The sequence below is a fragment of the Bos mutus genome, chromosome 4 (genome assembly GCF_027580195.1).
Source record: "Bos mutus isolate GX-2022 chromosome 4, NWIPB_WYAK_1.1, whole genome shotgun sequence".
In the NCBI taxonomy this organism is placed as follows: Eukaryota; Metazoa; Chordata; class Mammalia; order Artiodactyla; family Bovidae; genus Bos; species Bos mutus.
The window spans coordinates 94,282,144-94,305,935 of NC_091620.1; the positions used below are offsets into that span (position 1 = coordinate 94,282,144).

The 23,792-nt window shown below is 37.6% G+C and overlaps 1 long non-coding RNA gene across 2 annotated transcripts in view; it reads right to left on the bottom strand.

The window, feature by feature from the left end:
• The window catches only part of LOC138987644 (uncharacterized), a 358,883-nt gene that overhangs the window by 254,094 nt on the left and 80,997 nt on the right, over nucleotides 1-23,792 (bottom strand). The gene's annotated exons all lie outside the window — the stretch shown is intronic.

The window sequence follows — 23,792 nt, forward strand, 5'->3', positions numbered from 1 at the left end:
AAGCATAACAGAGCATTAAGTTGTCTGCTTTTTTCCCTTATATTTGTCTTTATTATTGCTTTGGCCACAGTACATAGTATGTGGAGTCTTAGCTCCCTAACCGGGGATTGAACCTGAACCCCCATGTTGGAAGGGCAGAGCCCTAACCAGCGGATAGCCCTGGAGGTCAGTCTTTGTATTTCTTAACACATGATGGAGGACTAACATCATGAACCCTTTTTCAGTGGCCTGTGGTTGCACAAGATTGAATGAAATAATCTTTACTTTTCAATCAATGCACATTTTGGGGTGACGTTTACATGTACTTTTGCAAAATACATACTGCGTTTTAGGGTGCAGAGACACTTAATTTACATACATAGTTACACAGTACTGTGTTATGTGTCACACTCTCTTCTGTCCTTCGCACTTACCATTACTACATCTTCTACAGGACTCCCCATGTGTCTCAGTGCTAAAGAATCTGCCTGCCAATGCAGTAGATGCAAGAGACTCAGGTTAGATCCCTGGGTCAAGAAGATCCCCTGGAGGAGAAAAAGGCAACCCAATCCAGTATTCTTGCCTGGAAAATTTCCATTGACAGAGACAGAAGTCTGGAGGGCTACAGTCCATGGGGTTGCAGAGTCAGACGCGACTGTGTGACTGTGAGAGCACACACATCTTTAAGGTCAGTTTACATTGCATCACGTTATCTGATCCATAGTATCTAACTGCTCTATAATCTCCCATTGTGCATCCTCCACATTTTAGCTAGCCTTTCTCCTGGGTGGAGTCCCAGGAGACTCCAATCACTACCGCTAAAAAAGATGCTACAGTGGGTATCTTCTTACATATCCCTGAAGGAACCTCACATATCTATTTCAAGTCAGATCCTTCCAATTTACACTTCATAACAAACTTTGGCAAAGGGGAGATCTATTAGGGCTTCAAAATGTTTTTCATTAATTTGGTAACCTCAGTAACACTGAAAAAATCTATTTATGATAGCCTACGGAAAGTACAATTTACTTCCTGAAATAACTGATAGACTTTATTCATTCTCCTCTAGCTCTCTCTAGAGTGATGAACTAATTTAGGCAAAAAAGAAAGAAAGAAAAGAGAGAAAAGAAAAATATTTTCTCTTTCCATTGCTTCTAGTGAAAGAGAAATAAATCATACCTTCTCCCAAACCTACTTAGATTGACTTGACAACAAACATAATCCTTTTCACCTGTGATTATCTGGGAAATCAGTCCAAGTATCTATACATTGATCTGAATCAAATTTAGTGAATTGAATTCTTTTGAAATAAAGCATCAGTAGTGCCTGAACAGTAGTATTTGAGATTCATATACCTTTTAGTAGGGCACATGTCTAATAGGTCAGTTCACTGTATTCATATTTATTAAATGAACTTTCACATCCTTGCATTGAATGACGTGCTACTGGAGTCCGGTTTGTTTATTTGAGTGTCTCTCTGTATTTGGAATTACTCTGCTAGCAAATATGAAAAAAACTGCTATGCAGAAATAATCTTTAAAAGATTAACAACAATTTAAAAATAAAAAACTTTCAGAGCACATATTAAAGACTCCATGTGCAGCCCCATGAAAACGTATCACGTAGTCATATCTGTTGTTGATCTGACTTCTGCACATTTTTAAGTGCTGAATGTCCAGAGCGATGGCTTGAATATCATGTTCCAATAAAATGACATTTAACATATTGTATTTTAAACAAATGGAAAATCCCATGGATGGAGGAGCCTGGTAGGCTGCAGTCCATGGGGTCGCTAAGAGTCAGACACAACTGAGCGACTTCCTTTTCACTTTCATGCATTGGAGAAGGAAATGGCAACCCACTCCAGTATTCTTGCCTGGAGAATCCCAGGGACAGAGGAGCCTAGTGGGCTGCCGTCTATGGGGTCGCACAGAGTCGGACACGACTGAAGCGACTTAGCAGTAGCAGTAGCAGTAGGAAAACAAAGAACATTTTTTTAGTGACAACAAGCATCTGAAAGCACATAGGAGGTAAACAGAAACAAAATTTAACATGTGCATTGGCATTTAACATACTCCTTCAATATGGGAGGTCACTTAATCACTTATTATTTTGGATGGAGGAAGGTTCATTTTAGGCAGTGCTCCATCTCCTGTGATTCCTTAAGCAATGGTCACCACGTTTACTGAGCTAAAGAACTCTTTCCTCTCCAGAAATCTTGTTCTGGGCAAGTAATTATAAGTGAGTAGGAGTAAAGCTGCTCTAGTGGGAAGAGGAAGCATCTGTTTGAACCTGCGATCATTCCTTCTCTGTCCCCCGCCAATACTTCTGAGGAAGTGTTCGGGCTCTGGAAGAACTAGTTTGGAAAGCACTGATTCTAAACAGTAAAGACCTAAAAGAGCTTCCCTGTTGGCTCAGATAGTAAATGCCTGTAATGCGGGAGACGAAGGTTTGATTCCTGGGTCAGGAAGATCCCCTGAAGGACGAAATGGCAACCCACTCCAGTATTCTTGCCTGGAGAATTCCATGGACAGAGGAGCCTGGCAGGCTACAGTCCATAGGGTCACAAAGAATCATACATGACTGAGCAAGACCTAAAAGGAGAAAGAAACACAACCCTTTGTACTTGTTTGCACTAATTAAAAGCAGAATGAATCTCAATGAGTTTGAGAGTAGAGGAAGCTGAAAGGGTTATCTCTGCCCTTGAGTCTAATGCAGACTCAAGAAACTCCTATTTTAAGCTTAATTGCACTAATCTTTTTTTTTTTTTCCAGTGTACTACAATCTCCCCCACCCCCAACGGGGTCCTGCCAAACTGAATGTAGGACAGCACAGACTTGACTTTGTCACGCGCCGGGTAGCAAACCACTGACAGATGATGGCTTTCAAAGCTGTTAAATACAGTGAATATTTTCTCACTTTATCCTCATTACCACGAAGGTAGGTGTGATCCACTCCATTTTACTAAAGAGGAAACTAAAGTTTGAAAGGAGGGGAATACTTTGTGGTCATATTTATTAATAGTAATATTCAATGTGGTAATGTTGAATATTTCATTATGCAGAATAGCCCTTTTTGTACTCGTACTCTCATTCATAGGCAAAATACGAAATGTTTTTCCAATTTGGGGAACCTTCAAAAGTAGGTTTTACTGATGGAATTCGTATAAACAAATATGTCAGGAATCACGAAGAAAAACAGTATTTTATTGGCTTATTCAAAAAACACAATACTTATTTTCAAAGGGAAATAACAGATAAACGTTGTTTATATAAGGGCAATTCAGAATGACTTGGCAGCAGTCATGTTTGTTGATAAAGCTGAAATGAACTTTCACTTAGATATACTTTGAAGCCCAGTTTCTGGCCCGGTTCCAAGGGTGGAGTGAGGGAGAAATCTGTCAGCAGTTGGTCCTGATTGTATGCAGAGTCCTACACTGCAGACAGAAGACACTACTTTTCCTTCCTTGCACAGATCCAAGGAGAGCTAAGGTGTATTTCTACTATTTATAACATTTCTGAAATTTTCTCTTCCCTTCAGATCGACAAGCAAGGGGACAACAGCTGTGATGGTACTATTTAAAGATCTTAATGTGCTTTCCACTGACACAAACTTGATACCGATGTCCTTAATTAGGCCAGGGAGACTGTCACCCACGTTATTCTCAGTGTCATCTCTAGAGATTAGTTCATTTTTTGGTAGGGCAGGTTTTAAACACATCCTATAGACATGTAAATGACACATATGTCTGCCCAAAGTCCATTTTCCATCAGCTTGCTGACAGCCCCACAGTTCTGGGATTTTGCTCATATTCAACAGAAAATCTGACAACCTGTAGTTTTAATAAATGCACAGTGATTCTTTAAGAAAGGGATAAGAAGAAGGTGCATGTGTACTAAGTTGCTTCAGTCCTGTCCAGCTCTGTGTGACGCTATGGACTGGAGCTCTCCAGGCACCTCTGTCCATGGGATTCTCCAGGCAAGAATACTGGAGTGGGTTGCCACGCTCTCCTCCAGGGGATCTTCCCAATCCAGGGACTGAAACTACTTCCCTTACATCTCCTGCATTGGCAGGCAAGTTCTTTATCACTAGCGCTCTCTGGGAAACCTGTAAGAAGTACAGTAGACAGCATTTCTCAAACATATTTGATTTCAGAATCCTAGAGGCTAGAGGCCGCTTATTTTGTTTTGCCTCAGAACTTAGTACCATTTGGGATATGTGAGGAATCTAACTAATGAAAAGCTAAAGGAAAAAGGCATTAATTAAGCTGATCTACTTCTACAGTGGTTCTCAATCTTGGTTGCATGATAGAATCAACTAGAAAGATTTAAAAAATATTAATTCCCAGTCTGCACAAGCCCAACTAAATAAAAATCTCTATAGTTTACATAGGAGGCAATTTGCAAGTCCCTCTAGTATTGCCAGCATTAAAGATTATTGAACTAAAGCAATCATTTATATTTTTAAAAAATGAAGACATATTTAGACTTACTTGAGAGTTAAGCTGGAAAATAATCTGCCTGCAATGCAGGAGACCCCAGTTCAATTTCTGGGTTGGGAAGATCTACTAGAGAAGGGAGAGGCTACCCACTCCAGTATTCTTGGGCTTCCCTTGTGGCTCAGCTAGTAAAGAATCCACCTGCAATGTGGGACACCTGGGTTTGACCTCTGGGTTGGGAAGCTCCCCTGGAGAAGGGAAAGGCTACCTCCTCCAGTATTCTGGCCTGGAGAATTCCATAGATGGTATAGTCATGGCGTCGCCAAAAGTCGGACACGACTGAGCGACTTTCACACTTTAGAATGCAAGAGTTTATTACCCAGTGGTAGACAGAACTGCTGGCCCTTATCGAGTTCAAATGCCATGTGCAGGCATAATGTAGTATGTCTCCTTTATAACTTTACACAACTGAGTGTGGTTCAAAGGTCTAGACATTTATTAGAGATGCACATTCAAGACTGGGGGAAATCGATGTATAATTTCAGCTATAGGAAAATCTTTTGAAGTTAGGAGTTCACTGCTCTTGGGATCTGGTTTTACACTAGAAAATGAAATGAGTACCATGTTAAGAAGAAGACAGGAACATTGTCTCCCAAATTTATGTGGTGAGCTTCCCAAGATGATTCACAGATATTCATCTTAGTTCATTCTTTTCATCTGACACCTAGTTTCATTTCACGGGGTAGTTTTTCACATATGCTTTCTTTCTTTGGTACGACACAGAATTTTTCATCCTATGTAAGGAAATTGTAACAGAAGGCAATACAGCCAAATATTGAGGGGTAAAGGAATCTGGTGATTGGCAGCTGGTAACTGAGAAATTTAGGCAGCAGAATACTGTTTCCAACATGGAGCTTCACACAGTTCAACCAGTCACACTGGATCCATTCTAAGCAGAATATCCCTAACTTGTATGTGGGATTCATGTGCTTCTCTTTAATGCTTAGTTTAATTTTTCTCATGTGTTTCTTCTCTTCAATCTTATCTAACACTTATTGGTAACTGGAGACAGGTTGGAGAGAAGCAGGCTGGTAGATTCTTCTTGGAAGATATAAGGATACTTGCTGACCTTAAAAACCACATCCCTGATAAGACTTTGCTATACAAACTTCTGATGTAGGAAGGCAGGAACCCTTTAGTCTGACTACTGGTTCTTTCCACACTATAAAGATGCCCAATAAAAAACATTTCCTTCTCTACCAAAAGCACTCTCTTTTCCACCCAGGGATTGGACCCGGGTCTCCTGCACTGCAGGCAGATTCTTTACTGACTGAGCTATGAGGGAAGCCTTTTCCTAAACATCTTCCCCAAATAGCTAACGCTAAAAAATAGTTAACACTTATTTGCATATTCACACTTACCAGGAACTAAGTACTATACATGTATGTAATTCATCAAATTATGATAAGAAAACCAAGAGGAGAAACACAGCATTTTTAAAAACAAATTTTACATTTTAGAACACTTTTCAGTTCAGTTCAGTTCAGGCTCAGTCATGTCCGACTCTTCGCGACCCCATGAGTTGCAGCACGCCAGGCCTCCCTGTCCATCACCAACTCCCAGAGTTCACTCAGACTCATGTCCATCGAGTCAGTGATGCCATCCAGCCATCTCATCCTCTGTCGTCCCCTTCTCCTCCTGCCCCCAATCCCTCCCAGCATCAGAGTCTTTTCCAATGAGTCAACTCTTCGCATGAGGTGGCCAAAGTACTGGAGTTTCAGCTTTAGCATCACTCCTTCCAAAGAAATCCAGGGCTGATCTCCTTCAGAATGGACTGGTTGGATGTCCTTGCAGGCCAAGGGACTCTCAAGAGTCTTCTCCAACACCACAGTTCAGAACACTTTTACATTTACACAAAAACTGCGAGAGTTCCCATATACCCTAAGCCCAGAAGTAATATGAACATTAAAATTAGCATCTTACATTAGTATGGTTACAGTTAAGGAACGAATACATTATTCTCAACTAAAGTCCACACTTCATTCAAATTTCCTTAGTTCTTAATGTCCTTTCACTGTTCTGAACATGAGACTTTTAAAGTAATTTCCAAGATTATACTATAGTTGTTGACAGAACTTGTCTTTAAACTCAGATTAACTCTGGAGGCCCAAACTTTTAAGTACTTCTTTATAATGGCTTGGGAGAGAAAGGTTTCCTCATTAAATCAGACATTTTGAGAAGAAACTACACCAATTAAATAGGGAAAAAAGGATCTCTGCTATAGTTATAGGAAAGTCAGTACAATTGGAGAAAGATCCTGATGTTGTGGAAAGCTTGTCTGTGTCATTTGTGGTCAAATACACCAAGTCAAGCTCCGTCATTTGTAAGTGGTGGGATTTAGTTTCCTTTTTGGAAAATGGGTATAATACTTATATTTAAGGGTTATCGAGAGGATTTTTGTAAAGGAAAAGGAACTAGTATTCATTGACATCTTCTCTGTGCCTGATGTTAAAGTACTTAAAGGGCAATTTTTTCCCACTTCTTTCCTCTCTTTTATATCTCAACCCAAATGTGTCTATATTCACTATTTGTAAAGAAACATTTCATCACTGAAAGGTGATAAAATGTAGGAATGGCCTCACAAGTGCAAAACTGTGATATTTCTCTTTGCATTCAGGAAGCTGATTGGCCACCATCCTGCATGATTTTCTTATTGTTGGCTTTCTGACAGTATCACAAGGCTCGGTCCAAATGAGCATTTAAGGTCATTTCAGTTTGGTTTTTGTAATGTGCTATCTCCCTACCTCAGTTTCAGGATATTTAAATAACTGATATACAAACCACAGAAAAATGATTTTCTTCACAAAAATTAACTCAATATTTTGAGGCTTCCTTCCAAGAGCTGGTCTGGTTTTCCAAATAGGAGTTGGCTCCCTGTGTGTTCCTACTGCTTCCTGGTGGAGCATCGGGAACAGGGACTTCATCTCGCACACAAACAACAAGGCTTTGGCAACAGAAGGAAAATGTCTGTCCAGCTAGGAAAAAACATTCACACACCCACTCATGCTCATGCCATCCACTTCCAAAAGTCTGGCAGATCTTGGGAGCTGCCTTTGGAACTGTCATCATGTTCTGCTATGGACACTGAGGCGAGGATACATACATATTCAGCAGCATCTCAAGCCCAGCAAGCTGCCCTTCCATTGCTATCCTATTACTTTACTTTTCTTCCCTACTCTGTTACTGCTTCTATCTCTCCTAATATGTCTACGCTATGAATGTTCTAAGACGACCTTTTAATTACTTTAACTAAAATGTACAGAATCTACCATAGCCATGACAAAGATTTTGCAGCTTGAATGTTTTAAAATCTTGTTGGAATGCAGTTATCTTATTAACTACAAAAAAGGTACAGTCTAATTTAAATGTATATATAATCAAATTAATTTTTTTTTTCAAAAAAAATACATATAAACAGAAGCCTAATTTAGAAATATGAATTCTTTTCCGCTTAGGATACTAGCTATTTCATTTCCACATGAAGGAAAACTTATCTGTACCATATATCAATGGATTTATAAAATCAAATTATATGAATATAAGGCTCAAAAGGGACCATGAAATGTGAAATTCATCCAGAAATAGCTTAACCATTCCAAATAATATTGTTGAAAATTGCCAGAAAAGAGATTTTATGACTTTCTGTACCAATGTGATATATTTTCTAAAATCCCCTCATCTCGTGTTCACATCTCAAGAGAAATAGAGGATTATCATTTCCCATTAACATCCCAACAGGCTTACACCAGCTCTGCAAAAGTAGACATGTAACTTACATGAAATTTGACTGCCAATGTGAGTTAAGATGGGTAAGAATAGATACCAAGAATCTCTATACATCTTAGTAACAGATTAGCCTGTGTGTGTGCATGCTCAGTTCATGTCTGACTCTCCGAAACCCCATGGACTGTAACCTGCCAGGCTCCTGTATCCATGGAATTTTCCAGGCAAGAATACTGGAGTGGGTTGCCATGCCCTCCTCCAGGGGATCTTCCTGACCCAGGGATCGAGCACACATCTCCTCTGTTTCCTGTATTGGCAGGCAGATTCTTTACCACTAGTGCCTCCTGGGGAGCCCCCCTTACAGATTAGCCTAGCAGTCGAGAGTATGAGCTCTGGACATACCCAATATGATTTGTCTGGTACTACTACTTTTTTTAAGGGACTTCCCTGGTGGCTCAGACAATAAAGAATCTGCCTGCAATGTGGGAGACCTAGGTTTGATCCCTGGGTTGGGAAGATCTCCTGGAGAAGGAAATGACAACCCACTCCAGTATTCTTGCCTGGAGAATCCCATGGACAGAGGAGCTGGGCAGGTTGCAGTCCATGGGGTCGCAAAGATTCGGATGACCCCATGGCGCTATAGTTTTTAAAAACTATATGATCTTGGACAATTACTTATCTTGTCTCTCTGTTTTTGCATCTTTGATTAAGGTAATAATATGATTTGTCTTATCAAGTTACAACAGATGAATTAATATATTTTAGGGTGATAGAAACATAATAAATAAGACTTTTATTATTTCCTATGTGGTAGACAATGTACTTCTAGAAATAATTTTGAAGTCTTCACCTAATTTCCCGATATATCACTCATGAACCATTATTACTGCCATTTTATGGATGAAAAAATTGTAAAGTGGAATTAGAAGACTTCCCAAGAGGACTCAAGTGGAATTAGAAAACAGCCTACGAGGACTCCATCAGATAGTGAAAGAGTAGAGAGCTGAATTCAAGGTTCCTCACTTCAGAGCCTATTTCAACAGTCTTCCTCCATGATACAATAACACTACCTCTCCCTAGTAATGACAGCATTGAGAGTTATTCAAAATACCATCTGAATGTGGCTTAATTTTCTTCTATACCAATTTAAACGTTTTTGTGGAAACTACTGAATAAACTAATTCAGCTGAATTTTTCAATGAGAATTTTAGACTTTTTTCCAAGATGTGTAAAGTACCTTAAAATGAAAACCAACTACTAGGTCTTTCTTCTTTTGTTTTCCCTGTTTACACATTTACATAGCAAGCATTTGTTAAGTACTACTATATAAATAATGTTGGCAGTAAAATGAAGATAAAACAGTATTACTGCCGAGTGCCACTTCTAAGGTATTATCAAAGTAGAAGAGATGAGACAACTCCTCATTCTATGTATAAAATAATCAACACAATTAACCACTAACATGAGTAACACAGGAAAGAAAATGCTAAATAAGCTACTATGGTTTTAGAGGGCTCAATGAAGAAGGAAGTCTCAAGCTAGGAATCAAGTAATAAAATTTACTGCAAAGATACAAGGCCTTTCAGACCAGTGATACAGTGTGAAAGGCATGGGCGGGCAGAATCTTGTATAGCTTAACTCGAAAAAAATGAGAAAACAATCTCATTGGAGAAAAAACTGAGTTGAGGAGATACGTGAGGTGGAACTGGAGAGACTATTTAAAAAGTATATTATGACCAACCTTGGATGATGAATTGCAACATTTACATTTTATCCAATAGGCATGTTGGGTGTGCTGACAGTTTTTGAGCCAGGAATATTAAGTGATGAAATCAATATTTTAGAGAGATTTCAAAATGAATTTGAGTTTAATATTAAGCTACTTTAATCCCTTTTCTCTCATCTAAACTTAGAGGAGGAGAAATGGGGATAGGATTATGCAAATACCACCAGTCTCAGGGGAGTAAGAAAATGCCAACTTCCAATCTAAAATTTTAGTGCATAATGGTTTAGAAGAAGAGCTAATGGAGCTCACGGAAACATTTCTGATGGCAGGTGACAGAAGGCTAAAGCACTGTGTGCACTGGAAATACCCTGAAGGAACAGCAAAATCTGTGGAGGCGAATGTCAGAAACAGTCACACAAACGTCACCAAAAGGCTACTTTTTCAATGAGTGAAATTATTAGATTGCTGATGATAAACATTTCAGGCTTCCCAGGTGACTCAGCGGTAAAGAATCTGCCTGCCAATACAGGAGACCCGAGAGATGCAGGTTCAATCCCTGGGTTGGGAAGATCCCCTGGGGAAAATAAAATAGCAACTCACTCCAATATTCTTGCCTGGGAAATCACATGGACAGAGGAGCCTGGCAGGCTATAGTCCATGCGGTTGTAAAGAATCGGACACATCTGAGTACACACACACACACACACACACACACGATAAATTTTTCAATACTACAAGCATCCAGATTAAAAAAAAAAAAGTTCATCTGCCAGAAAACAATGGTGTCATGGTTTTGATTTGTGGCAAAATTCTATGAGCAGCCAAATTTATTTATGTGCAAGGTGAGGAAGTAGACATCACCAGATATACAAGGGATGAGGAAGGCTGCCACTCACACATTTATCTGGTAAAGATGGTCCAAATACCTGTTATGGTAGATTGGAAAATAATGCAATTACCCAATATTCAATATATTACAGAACTAATTATTACAGTAATCAATATAGTATAGTAATGGCATGAAAACAGACACACAGATCCTTAACATAAGGAGCCCAGAAATAAACCATTACATATATAGTCAGTTTTTGAAAAAAGAACCAGGAATATGCAATGGGGAAAGGATATTTCCTTTATTAAATGGTGATGGAGAAATTGGATAGTGCCACATGCAAAATAAACCAGACCCTATCTTATACCACACATAAAAATCAACTCAAAATAGATTATAGTGTTGAAATAAAGACATGAAACCTTGAAACTCCTATGAGAAAACATATGTGTAATAAGCTAATTAACATTGGTCTTAGGAATGATTTGGGGGGGGATTTGGCATGAAAATCGAAGCCAAAAAAAAGTAAAAATAAACAAACAGTACTACTTTAAAACAAAAAATTTCTGCACAGCAAAAAAAGAAAAAACATCAACAAAATGAAAAGACAACCTATGGTATGAGAGAAAACATTTGTGAACCATATATCTGATAAGGAGTTAATATCTAAAATATAAAATGAACACATATAATTCAATAGCAAAAAAAAATCAGTTAAAAAGTGGGCAAAGGACCTGAATAAACATTTTTCCAAAGAAGGCATACATATGGCCAACAGGTACATGAAAAGGTGCTCAACACCATTAATCGCCAGTGAAATGTAAATCAAAAGCACACTGAGACATCACCTTATATCTATTAGGATGACTATCATCAAAGGAACAAGAGTTAAGAAATACTTATGAGGATGTGGAGAAAAAGGAACCCCTGTACACCATTGGTGAGAATGTCAACTGCTACAGCCACTGTGGAAAACAGTATGGAGTTTCTTTAAGAAAACAAAAATAGATCCTTCTATCTATAGAATTCAGAAATCCCTCTCCTGGGTATATATCCAAAGGGAACAAAACCATGTCTCCAAAAGATATCTGTAGCCCCATATTAAGTGCAGGATTGTTCACACACTAGACATATTATTCAGCCATTAAAAAGATGGAAATTCTGTCTTGGCAACATGGACGAATCTAGAGGATATTATGCTTAGTGAAATGAGGTAGAAAAAGGCAAGTACTGCATGGTATCACTTTTCACCTGTGCGGAATATGATGGAAAATAAGTCAAACTTACAGAAAGTAGAAAAGTGGATGCCAGGGGCTATGGGCTGGGGGGAAGTAAGGACAACTAAGTAAAATAGTAAAGACTTTCAGTTATAAGATTAATACAGTATAATGGGTCTAATATATAGCATGGCAACTGTAGTTGATACCACTGTACTGTTAAATTAAAATTTGTTAAGAAAGTTAGAACATAAATGTTCTTGCTAGAAAAAAAGGTAAATATGTAATGTGATAAATTTGATAATTAAACTTGAAGTGTGAAATCCTTTCACCATGTATATGTAATATATCAAGTCATAGTGTCATAAACTTGAAATATCTTAAAAATGTATTTATCATTTAAATTTCAATAAAGCTAAAAATAAAATATCCATATTACTAAAAAACTGTGCAGAGAAAACATAACATGCTTAAACAGCAAAAGACAAGAGGGGAAAAAGCCTACATCCAAAAAAAAAAAAAAAAAAAACAGAAAGCAAAGAGGATGACATAATTAAGTCCAAACTTAGATACTAACTGTAAAAATACATGAATAAGTTTTAAATTTTTGGTTGAAATTTGAGAAAAATAAAAACCTGGCATTTGTTATTTTACAAATATATTTATAAGATAATGATAGACAAAGAACTGCCTTATGATCCAGCAATCCCACTGCTGGGCATACACACTGAGGAAACCAGAATTGAAAGAGACACGTGTACCCCAATGTTCATTGCAGCACTGTTTATAATAGCCAGGACATGGAAGCAACCTAGATGTCCATCAGCAGATGAATGGATAAGAAAGCTGTGGTACATATACACAATGGAGTATTACTCAGCCATTAAAAAGAATACATTTGAATCAGTTCTAATCAGGTGGATGAATATAATAGGTGGAGCCTATTATACAGAGTGAAGTAAGCCAGAAGGAAAAACACCAATACAGTATACTAACGCATATATATGGAATTTAGAAAGATGGTAACAATAACCCTGTATACGAGACAGCAAAAGAGACAGTGATGTATAGAACAGTCTTATGGACTCTGAGGGAGAGGGAGAGGGTGGGAAGATTTGGGAGAATAGCATTGAAACATGTAAAATATCATGTATGAAACGAGATGCCAGTCCAGGTTCGATGCACGATACTGGATGCTTGGGGCTAGTGCACTGGGACGACCCAGAGGGATGGTATGGGGAGGCAGGAGGGAGGAGGGTTCAGGAAGGGGAACGCATGTATACCTGTGGTGGATTCATTTTGATATTTGGCAAGACTAATACAATTATGTAAAGTTTAAAAATAAAATAAAATTAAAAGAAAAAAAAAAAAAAGAATGAACAGGTAAATGTAACCAAACAAAAGAACAGGCAGGCATTACTAACATCACTGAAATAATTATAGTGTAAGTAATTACAACAATTTAACATGCTAGTAAGGTTATGCTCAAAATCCTTCAAGCTAGGCTTTAAAGCAATGTGGTGATGATAGCATATCAAAATTCCAGTGGATATGCTTTTCATAGCTCTCCTCACATCATATAGTTATCTTATTTCCCTTCACCCAAGACTGAGAAATTAACACTCTTGCCTCACTGAGTGTTGTAGCACTTGCCCGGCTCTATCCCCATTTCCCCTCCTATAACCAAGTTTAGATGGGAAGAAAGGGGTGAAAATAATTTGTATTAAACCTAAAACCATTAAGAAATTCTTGAATTTCAATGAGACTACTAGGAAATATATGTATTTATTCTTCATCAACCAAATAATTTGCTTGCTTACAGAAAATAAACCAGGCTAAAGTTGACAAAGTTGGATTTCTTACATATCTACATTTTTCATGGAGAAATTAACACGTGCAGCAATAAAACATACTTACTGGCAGCTATTCTGAAAAATAACCATATATGAAAAATTTTGGTGAAATGTGTGGCACTGTTTCACATTTATAGAAATCTCTTTGATGTCATTACCAAAGATAGTTGTATTCTTACATTTTTTTTTCTGCAGCCAATTTATAGAGTATTTTTTCATTGTTGAAGTATATAAAGAAAATCTGTTTTTTTTTCCACAGATAATAATTGGAAAAGGGAGGAGAATTTCCAGATAATTGCAAATATTCTTCTTTGATACTGTACCAAAACCAGACAAGTATTAGTTTCTTAAAAGTTATTTGAAATATAAAACTTGAAATCACACAAATCAACTTTTCTTACCTCATCACATTAAAATCACTAGTTTTTCTTACACTTTACTCATATGTGATTTTGATTTTTTAATCACATATTCATCATTCTGGATACAGATCATTGACATAGACTGCTCCTCCAAAGGCTGGCATATTTCATTATGCATTATCGAAAGGTCACATTCATTAACGTCCTCACCAATTTCATCACAAAAGTGTTTAAAGGACTGGGAAATGACAGAATTCATGATGGTAAATAAAAGTTTTCCAAAACCCTCACTTTCTTTTGACAGCTCTAATTTTATCACAATTACTGTTCGTTGTTTTTCTCAAAATGCCAGGTTCATTTTATTCCTTTTCCAGGAAACATTTGCCCAATGTCCAAGTCTGAAGAATCATAGTTTGTCAGTCAATCATTATTTTGAGTAAAGATAATGTTCCATGGTGGCATTTAAGGTCATTCAGAAGGAACGCTAGAATTATAATCAGCCTTAAAGAGTGAAAAGAGCATCTGAGGCAGAGGGCTGTGAAAGACAGAACTGCACTGAAGTGTGTGGTATCCTGTGGGGCCTGTATTTATACTATTTTATCTGAAGCACGGGATAATTGATAAGAACAAAGTTGGAAGGAGGTGGAGGTGGAGGAGATTTTGTGGACAATTATAGAATCTTGAATGCTACATTAAAAATATAATCTGCTATTCTAGAAGTCTAAAAGTCTTTTTGATAACTAGAAACATTTTTTCCCCTTTGGCTGTTACTGGCTTCTCTAAACAGAGATAAACAGAATCAGCACACATCTCACCTGTAGTCTTTTCAGACTTTTCAGGTAGTTTTCAGAAACAGCTATTTAGACTCAACTTCCTTCAGTTACTTATAATGGAACACGGAGGCTTTCCCGTCTATAGCTTGTTCTGGAAATCAGTGCCTACATTCTTACTTAAATGCTAAGAAGCTTTCTCAATAGTTTTTCAACATTAATATTTAGCTTTTACATTGCCTTAACAAGATGAGTTGAAGATAAAGAAAATATCAAAGTGTGCAAAAAAAATTCTTCACTGTTTAAAGTATTTCTAACTCAATCTAAACTCCCAACAGCTAAAATGTTTTCTTTTTGTGATTGTTGGATCAGATAGGAGTTTTATCCAAACTATTTATTCTAATCAGCAGTTGGAGGAGAAGAATGTTAAATAAACGATCTTATTTTGATTCTTTCGCTGGATGTTTACCAGGCTGTTGACAAAACCCAGAGAATGTTTAATGACTTGATGGGGGAACTTGAAACAGAAGTGGGAAGTGAGCTCAAGGAGACTCACTCATTTTTTTTTTTTTTTTTCAGTGCAACAAAAGGAAAATGATGACAGGCCACCTCTTGGTACCCAGTTTGAATTAGAAAATTCATCATGCTCCTTGTCGAGAGTTCAATTCTCTCACATGGAATTGAATAAACATTCTCAATGAAAGCCAGAAAGACACAGATAAAATTCAGATGTCTTTAAAAAGAAACTACACAGGGTATCGAAAGGGCTAGGCTCTCCAAATGCTCACACATGGACTTATGCAAGGTTGCTCACGTTGTGCCAAGAATTCAGGCCTGTGGCTTCGGCACTGCATTATGACTGAAACACTATGGTCACAGACTTAAGAGAGTTATCTCCTAGGAATGCGGTGATAAATAAGCTGCGATAATATTAACCAAGGAAACAGTTTAGATGCATATCCATTAAAGGAATTACCGGGGTTATTTAACTTTAAATCCTTATTAATCTTTTTATATCTTGGGTAATACTAATTCCCTAAAGTATGCTATTTAAAGCTTAGGGAAAATGCATCCTCAAGGACCTAGTGCCAGCAAAGAAGCTGTTTTCAACATCTGGGAATAAAAATCACCACTAAATATAGATCATTGGGTCAACTTGCTTTGGGAAATGGTGAAATTCAAAAACGTGAGTTACAACATTTGCATGGGCTTGCTGGCTTCGGGGTAACTAATTCAGAGTCTACTCCTGGATCTGCAGGCTGGCTGAAAAAGTACAGATGTGACTGGTACATCATTTTCCTAGTCGCCAGCAGAAGTATGAAAATATATTAGTGGACCAATCATTTGCCTCACTGTCTTCCTGATTTATTTCATTTTCTCTCATTGATACAAAATCCAACCAAAATTTAGTTATTCAGAGAATGAGATGGTTAGATAGCATCACCGACTCAGTGGACATGAATTCAAGCAAACTCGGAGTCAGTGAAGGACATGGGAGCCTGGCGTGCGGCAGTCCATACAGTAGCATAGAGTTGGAAACGACTCAGCAACTGAACAACAACAACACCTTGAATATCTAATATTTCCTATCTAATAATCTCATCCATTATCACATAGAACTTAAAATGTGTATTGAGATGCTGCTCTCTTTTTAAAGCAATTAAAGCCAAGACTGTATTTCTTTAGACCAAGGATGTGAGCATTATCTTGATGCCACTCCAAATGTTCTTGTCAATTATTTAATAATGACACTTCAATCCTCTTATTTTTTTAAATCAGCTGTCATTTTTGTTGTTGTTCATTCACTAAGTCACCAACTCTTTGCAACCCCATGGACTATAGTGTGTCAGGCTCCTCTGTCATTCACTATCCCCTGGAATTTGTTCAAATTCATGTCCATTTAGTCAGTGATGCTATTTTGATAGCATCACTATTTAATAATAATTTAATCTTTCCCAGCACCAGGGTCTTTTCCAATGAGTCAGCTCTTTGCATCAAGTGGTCAAAGTACTGGAGCTTCAGCTTCAGCAACAGTTCTTCCAATGAATATTCAAGGTTGGTTTCCTTTAGGATTAAGTGGTTTGATCTCCTTGCAATCCAAGGGACTCACAAGAGTCTTCTCTAGCACCACAATTCAAAAGCATTAATAAAGAGTTGGCCACAACTTAGCAACTAAACAACAGCTATCATTTAATCACCTTCTAATGTATCATAGATTTTGTTCACTATTACTCAATGTTTCCTTTTACTATTCATCTAAGCTGTGAAGAAGGCTGAGCGCCGAAGAATTGATGCTTTTGAACTGTGGTGTTGGAGAAGACTCTTGAGAGTCCCTTGGACTACAAGGAGATCCAACCAGTCCATTCTGAAGGAGATCAGTCCTGGGATTTCTTTGGAAGGAATGATGCTAAAGCTGAAACTCCAGTACTCTGGCCACCTCATGCGAAGAGTTGACTCATTGGAAAAGACTCTGATGCTGGGAGGGATTGGGGGCAGGAGGAGAAGGGGATGACAGAGGATGAGATGGCTGGATGGCATCACTGACTCGATGGACGTGAGTCTGAGTGAACTCCGGGAGTTGGTGATGGACAGGGAGGCCTGGTGTGCTGCGATTCATGGGGTCGTAAAAGAGTTGGACATAACTGAGCGACCAAACTGAACTGAACTGAACTGAAGCTTCTCTAAAGAATGGTCAACTACCCTTACTTACCATTCATTCCTAATCGACTGCAATATTGCCCCAACCCAACAACAACTCAACCAGAATTCTGCTCATTAACAATAATGACTTCCTCACTGCCCAATCCAGTGATGATCTGCTGTACTGTGCACATTTTATTATTCACTCCAACCTGACATTTGTTGAAATGATTTTTGGATCCATTTGTTTCTCATTCACTTTTTCTTCTCTGTCTCCCCTATGGGACACTTGTTTTACTCCACCAACCTCTTAATCCTGAGAACCTCCAGGGTTATATTACCTGCTCACTAATTTTCCCACTCTGTATCTGTTCTCTAGTTGATAATCTGTGTTCTCACCCCTGCCCCCTCCATCTCTCACCCTACCACACGCTGCCAGTCAAAATTCCTCTGTTAAACAATAGCAACGTCTTCTTATCCAGTTGCATCCTGTGTCTCTCCTTTTGGCTTTAACATAAATAACTAATATTCAACATTCGGAAAGTCAACTTTTCCACTGACATATCTTCTTCCAGTGTGCACTGGCTCTATTGATTGCACCACTTGTCTTAGAAACTCAGAGAGGTTTTAGTTTCTACCATCCCAATTCCAACCAATCTTATACTCCTGGCAGTTTTATATCTTAAGTATTTGTTTAATCTCTCCTTTTCCTCCTATTCCAACCACAACTTTCCTAGATTGGGCTTCATTATCTTTTTCTTGGATGATTCTAACAATCTATTTGGTTTTCTGCTTCCAGTACTGGGTTTTTGTTTGTTTGTTTATTTCCAAATTATCCACTATATTGTAGTCAGCAAAGTCTGAAACAAAAAAATCTAATCTCCTTCTACCACGCCTAACAGCTCTTACTTTGTCTATACAGCTGATGGTAAAACAAGGTCCTAGCACCTAAATAATACAGAATATTTAAGTACTTAAAGTTAGGAGTTTGGGTTTATTTCTAAATAACAGAAAAACCAAAAATGATACCACAGAGTTGCTTACAAGAGGGAGAATTAAATTTCTGTTCCACATGGAAAAAGTCTGGATTAGGGAGATTTAGGCTGATACGGAAGTTTCACAATATCATTAATGACCAGCAATTATTTTTTTCTTGCTCCACCATGTTTAGCACAAGATTCCCATTTCCAAGATCTCTTTATGATCGAAGATGGTTGCCAGTGCTCCAGCCATACTATCTGTTCCAGAGGGCAGAAAGAGAAGATACAGAGTAAGGTGGGGAAAGGAAAAGCATCTCAAACAACTTTTAAGTATTGTTTTTCTCAAAGTGACACCCGACAGTAACAGAAACAAAATAAGTATTTTATAAATGGGCCCCAAATGCTGAGATATTCTTATTTATTTTATTATTTAGATTTATTCTATCATATTATTTCTGTTCTAGTAGCTTATTTAATTATAATATAATATTTTATTTATATTCTATCACAGATTTTTCAATAGTAATCTTTTCTCAGTTATTAGCTATATTACTCCCTTGGAGAATCATTTTGAAGATTAAACGGCATTATGTAAAATGACAAAACAATGCATGACCCTTAGAAGACACTAAACTAATCATATTTTATGTGTTAATCATGTGTTAATTCTCATTTATGAGAAATGAATAGGCAAATCTTAACATGGAAGTTATTTTAAGAATGATCTACTCTGGGTTATTTAAAAGATTTAATAATTTTGCAGTTATTGGACCCTCTGAGTTCTTTTTTCCCCTAGATTCAAAGGCTTCCCTAGACATACAGTATCAGGAAAAGGAAACGGAACAAACAGTAAGATGGAAATGAACACTGGGGCATCAGAAGAGAAGTGAACAAGTAGTCAACTGTAACATTCTAGAATAAAAAGCTACTAATGTTCAAGGAAAAAAAAAAAAACTTCTTCAGTGGTACCCAGTGAAGAAGCCTAGGACAAAGTAAAGGAAATATAAAAACAAAGCAACCCAAACTCCCTGCTCAAAGTGAACACTTTCAATAAGAACTTGAGAATCTATTTGATACAGTCTTCTACAAAATGTACATGCTGTACATCACTTAATGATATTTTCTATTAATAGGATATAAATGTATCCTTTCTAACATAAAGGGGCATAAATTACATTTATCAAATATTAATTTATAGCACTTCCAGTTTTCTTTACTCAGTGAACTCATATTTGTGTCTACTTTGTCCAAATAGAGCCTCCATTATAAGTTTATTGTGAAGAATAGCATGATTAGAAATATATGATGAGAGGAACAAATTACAAATACAAAATGACTAATACATTGCCAAGTACATTTTAAAATCTCAGTAAGTAGCTGTTATAACAAATCTACCTCACATTACTATTTATCTATTTGCTTTTTAAGAAAAATGTTTCAAAGAATGCTTTCATAATAAGATCTTGAGTGGGACTTTTTCAGTTGGTCTGGATTTTATCACTAGAATTGAAAATTAGGGACAAATTGCTGGTCCTGGCGCATTCTAAAAAGAACCAGATGTCTTAGAAAATATACATACAGTGCAGTATTTAAGGGTTAAATGATTCATTATCTCCAACTTTCAGGTGATTGATAGATGATGATGATAAAATAAAATGTAAACAACCTGTAATTGTGGACAGTTAGCAGTTTCCTTCTAATATTGCTTAAATTGTCAGGAAGTTAGGAAGTATATCTAAATTAAAAATCATCAAAATTGTGAAACTACTTTAAAAATTTAAATTGCTTTAAAAATTCAGATCTCTTACAATCTTCTTAGGAAAATACCAAATTCACTCTGCCACCCCTAAACCACCTTTCATCACTATCTTCCCAGTAAGGCTTTATGAGCAGACAGGAAGAAGCATGTTTTGTGGTGACGGGCTGGGAGTAGGAGCCGTTGCTTAAACAAGCTTTACTGTCTGAAGATGTGTCTAAGCACAAACTGTTTATATTCTCTTCGTCTCCTGATAGAAGCCAATTCCAGAGCAATCATAAAGTCTCACTGACCATCTTACACTACCTTTTAAACACAAAACACAAGAAATAATAATCTGGCTGTGACTTAATATGACACATAAGTAACTTTACATTACCCTTTGAGGAACGGAATTCATAATTTATGGAATTAAGGCTTTATTTATGTCTAGATTTTACAAGTATATTCTAATGCTATTGCTGAAAAATAAGAGAAAATACTTATTTCACTATTAATATCCTTTAAACACTCTTACTCTCATGTTCAAAAAATTTTTTGGCTCCTCACTACTTACAATATCCAGAGCCCTAAGCTTGCATTAAAACGTCTGAGCAACCCACGGCAGTTACTCTTGCCTAATATTTCAGTATTCCCCACATGAATATCTACCCTAGTCTCTGATTTCCTTCTTCTTACTGTCTCTGGTATTTGTCTTTCCCTTTATATTCCCATAGCTAACACTGTAGCCTATTCCATTATAATCTCACATCTGGATTATTACAACAGCCTACTTAGGTAGTCTTGTCAAAGCTTTTTTCAAACTATACTGCAGGCAACTACCAGATAATTCTTCCTAAAACATGATTTTTATCATGTCCCCTGTTCCGACCCATCAGTGACTCCTAATTCTTAAGGACTGAGTCATTAAGATTTTTCCATATTCCACTCAACAGCAACTTGCCAATTTTCTCTGTTGTCCAATTAAACTCCATATATAGTTTTTTTCCCCTTGTCTCCTTCCCCTACAATGTGTATTACACATTCCTGACTTCTTTGTACTGTTCCCTAGCTTATTTTGCTTTGTTTTTACGTATAGAAATCCTCCACATTTTTCAAGCTCAAGTTTTTAATTTGTTTTGTTTTTTCTCTCTTTCTTTATGTACACTTCTAGTGAATACCTTCTTAGCTAGTAGCTTACATTTATGAAGTTTGTCAAACGTACTTATTTTTCTGCCCACTTGAAAGACAGTATACATAAAAGGAGTATGGCCTCTGGAATAACAGAAGCCCAAGTTTGAGTTCTAGGTCCAACACTTACCACCCATGAAACAGGACATCCTACATTACATTTCTGAGCTTCATCTGTCTCATTTATAAAAAAAAGAATAGTATATTAAAGAGTTAACTGTGTAGTCTTTTGTTTTCAAATAAGGTAGTCTTATAGGAAAGAGGAGTAAAGATCGTACACTCTATATTGTACAATGTCCTGATGCACACACCCAGAGCCTTCTGGTCCTGTGACCCGTGACCACATAGCGTACATGAAGATTTTCCAAGTAAATACATGGAAATAGATGGATAGATTCAAAAACAGTGCATATTTCCATATCCTGAACTTCAATCTACGGTCTTCCCTAAAGTCATCTATTTAAGAAAGTGACTATAGTTAAGGAATTCATACCGCCTTTTTTTTTTCCCTGTTTCCTTCTTTCTTTTTTTTTTATTTTATTATATTTTTTAACTTTACAATATTGTATTGCTTTTGCCATATATCAAAATGAATCCACCACAGGTATACATGTGTTCCCCATCCCGAACCCTCCTCCCTCCTCCTTCCCCATACCATCCCTCTGGGTCGTCCCAGTGTACCAGCCCCAAGCATCCAGCATTGTGCACCGAACCTGGACTGGCAACTCGTTTCATATATGATATTATACATGTTTCAATGCCATTCTCCCAAATCATCCCCCCCTCCCTCTCCCACAGAGTCCAAAAGACTGTTCTCTACATCAGTGTCTCTTTTGCTGTCTCGTATACAGGGTTATTGTTACCATCTTTCTAAATTCCATATATATGCATTAGTATACTGTATTGGTGTTTTTCTTTCTGGCTTACTTCACTCTGTATAATAGGCTCCAGTTTCATCCACCTCATTAGAACTGATTCAAATGTATTCTTTTTAATAGCTGAGTAATACTCCATTGTGTATATGTACCACAGCTTTCTTATCCATTCATCTGCTGATGGACATCTAGGTTGCTTCCATGTCCTGGCTATTATAAACAGTGCTGCGATGAACATTGGGGTACATGTGTCTCTTTCCCTTCTGGTTTCCTCAGTGTGTATGCCCAGCAGTGGGATTGCTGGATCATAAGGCAGTTCTATTTCCAGTTTTTTAAGGAATCTCCACACTGTTCTCCATAGTGACTGTACTAGTTCGCATTCCCACCAAAAGTGTAAGAGGGTTCCCTTTTCTCCACACCCTCTCCAGCATTTATTGCTTGTAGACTTTTGGATCGCAGCCATTCTGACTGGCGTGAAATGGTACCTCATAGTGGTTTTGATTTGCATTTCTCTGATAATGAGTGATGTTGAGCATCTTTTCATGTGTTTGTTAGCCATCTGTATGTCTTCTTTGGAGAAATGTCTATTTAGTTCTTTGGCCCATTTTTTGATTGGGTCATTTATTTTTCTGGTATTGAGCTGTAGGAGTTGCTTGTATATTTTTGAGATTAGTTGTTTGTCTATTGCTTCATTTGCTATTATTTTCTCCCATTCTGAAGGCTGTCTTTTCACCTTGCTTATAGTTTCCTTTGTTGTGCAGAAGCTTTTAAGTTTAATTAGGTCCCATTTCTTTATTTTTGCTTTTATTTCCAATACTCTGGGAGGTGGGTCATAGAGGATCCTGCTGTGATATATGTCAGAGAGTGTTTTGCCTATGTTCTCCTCTAGGAGTTTTACAGTTTCTGGTCTTACGTTTAGATCTTTAATCCATTTTGAGTTTATTTTTGTGTATGGTGTTAGAAAGTGTTCTCAGATCAGATCAGATCAGATCAGTCGCTCAGTCGTGTCCAACTCTTTGCGACCCCATGAATCACAGCACGCCAGGCCTCCCTGTCCATCACCAACTCCCGGAGTTCACTCAGACTCACGTCCATCGAGTCAGTGATGCCATCCAGCCATCTCATCCTCTGTCGTCCCCTTCTCCTCCTGCCCCCAATCCCTCCCAGCATCAGAGTCTTTTCCAATGAGTCAACTCTTCGCATCAGGAGGCCAAAGTACTGGAGTTTCAGCTTTAGCATCATTCCTTCCAAAGAAATCCCAGGGCTGATCTCCTTTAGAACGGACTGGTTGGATCTCCTTGCAGTCCAAGGGACTCTCAAGAGTCTTCTCCAACACCACAGTTCAAAAGCATCAATTCTTCGGCACTCAGCCTTCTTCACAGTCTAACTCTCACATCCATACATGACCACA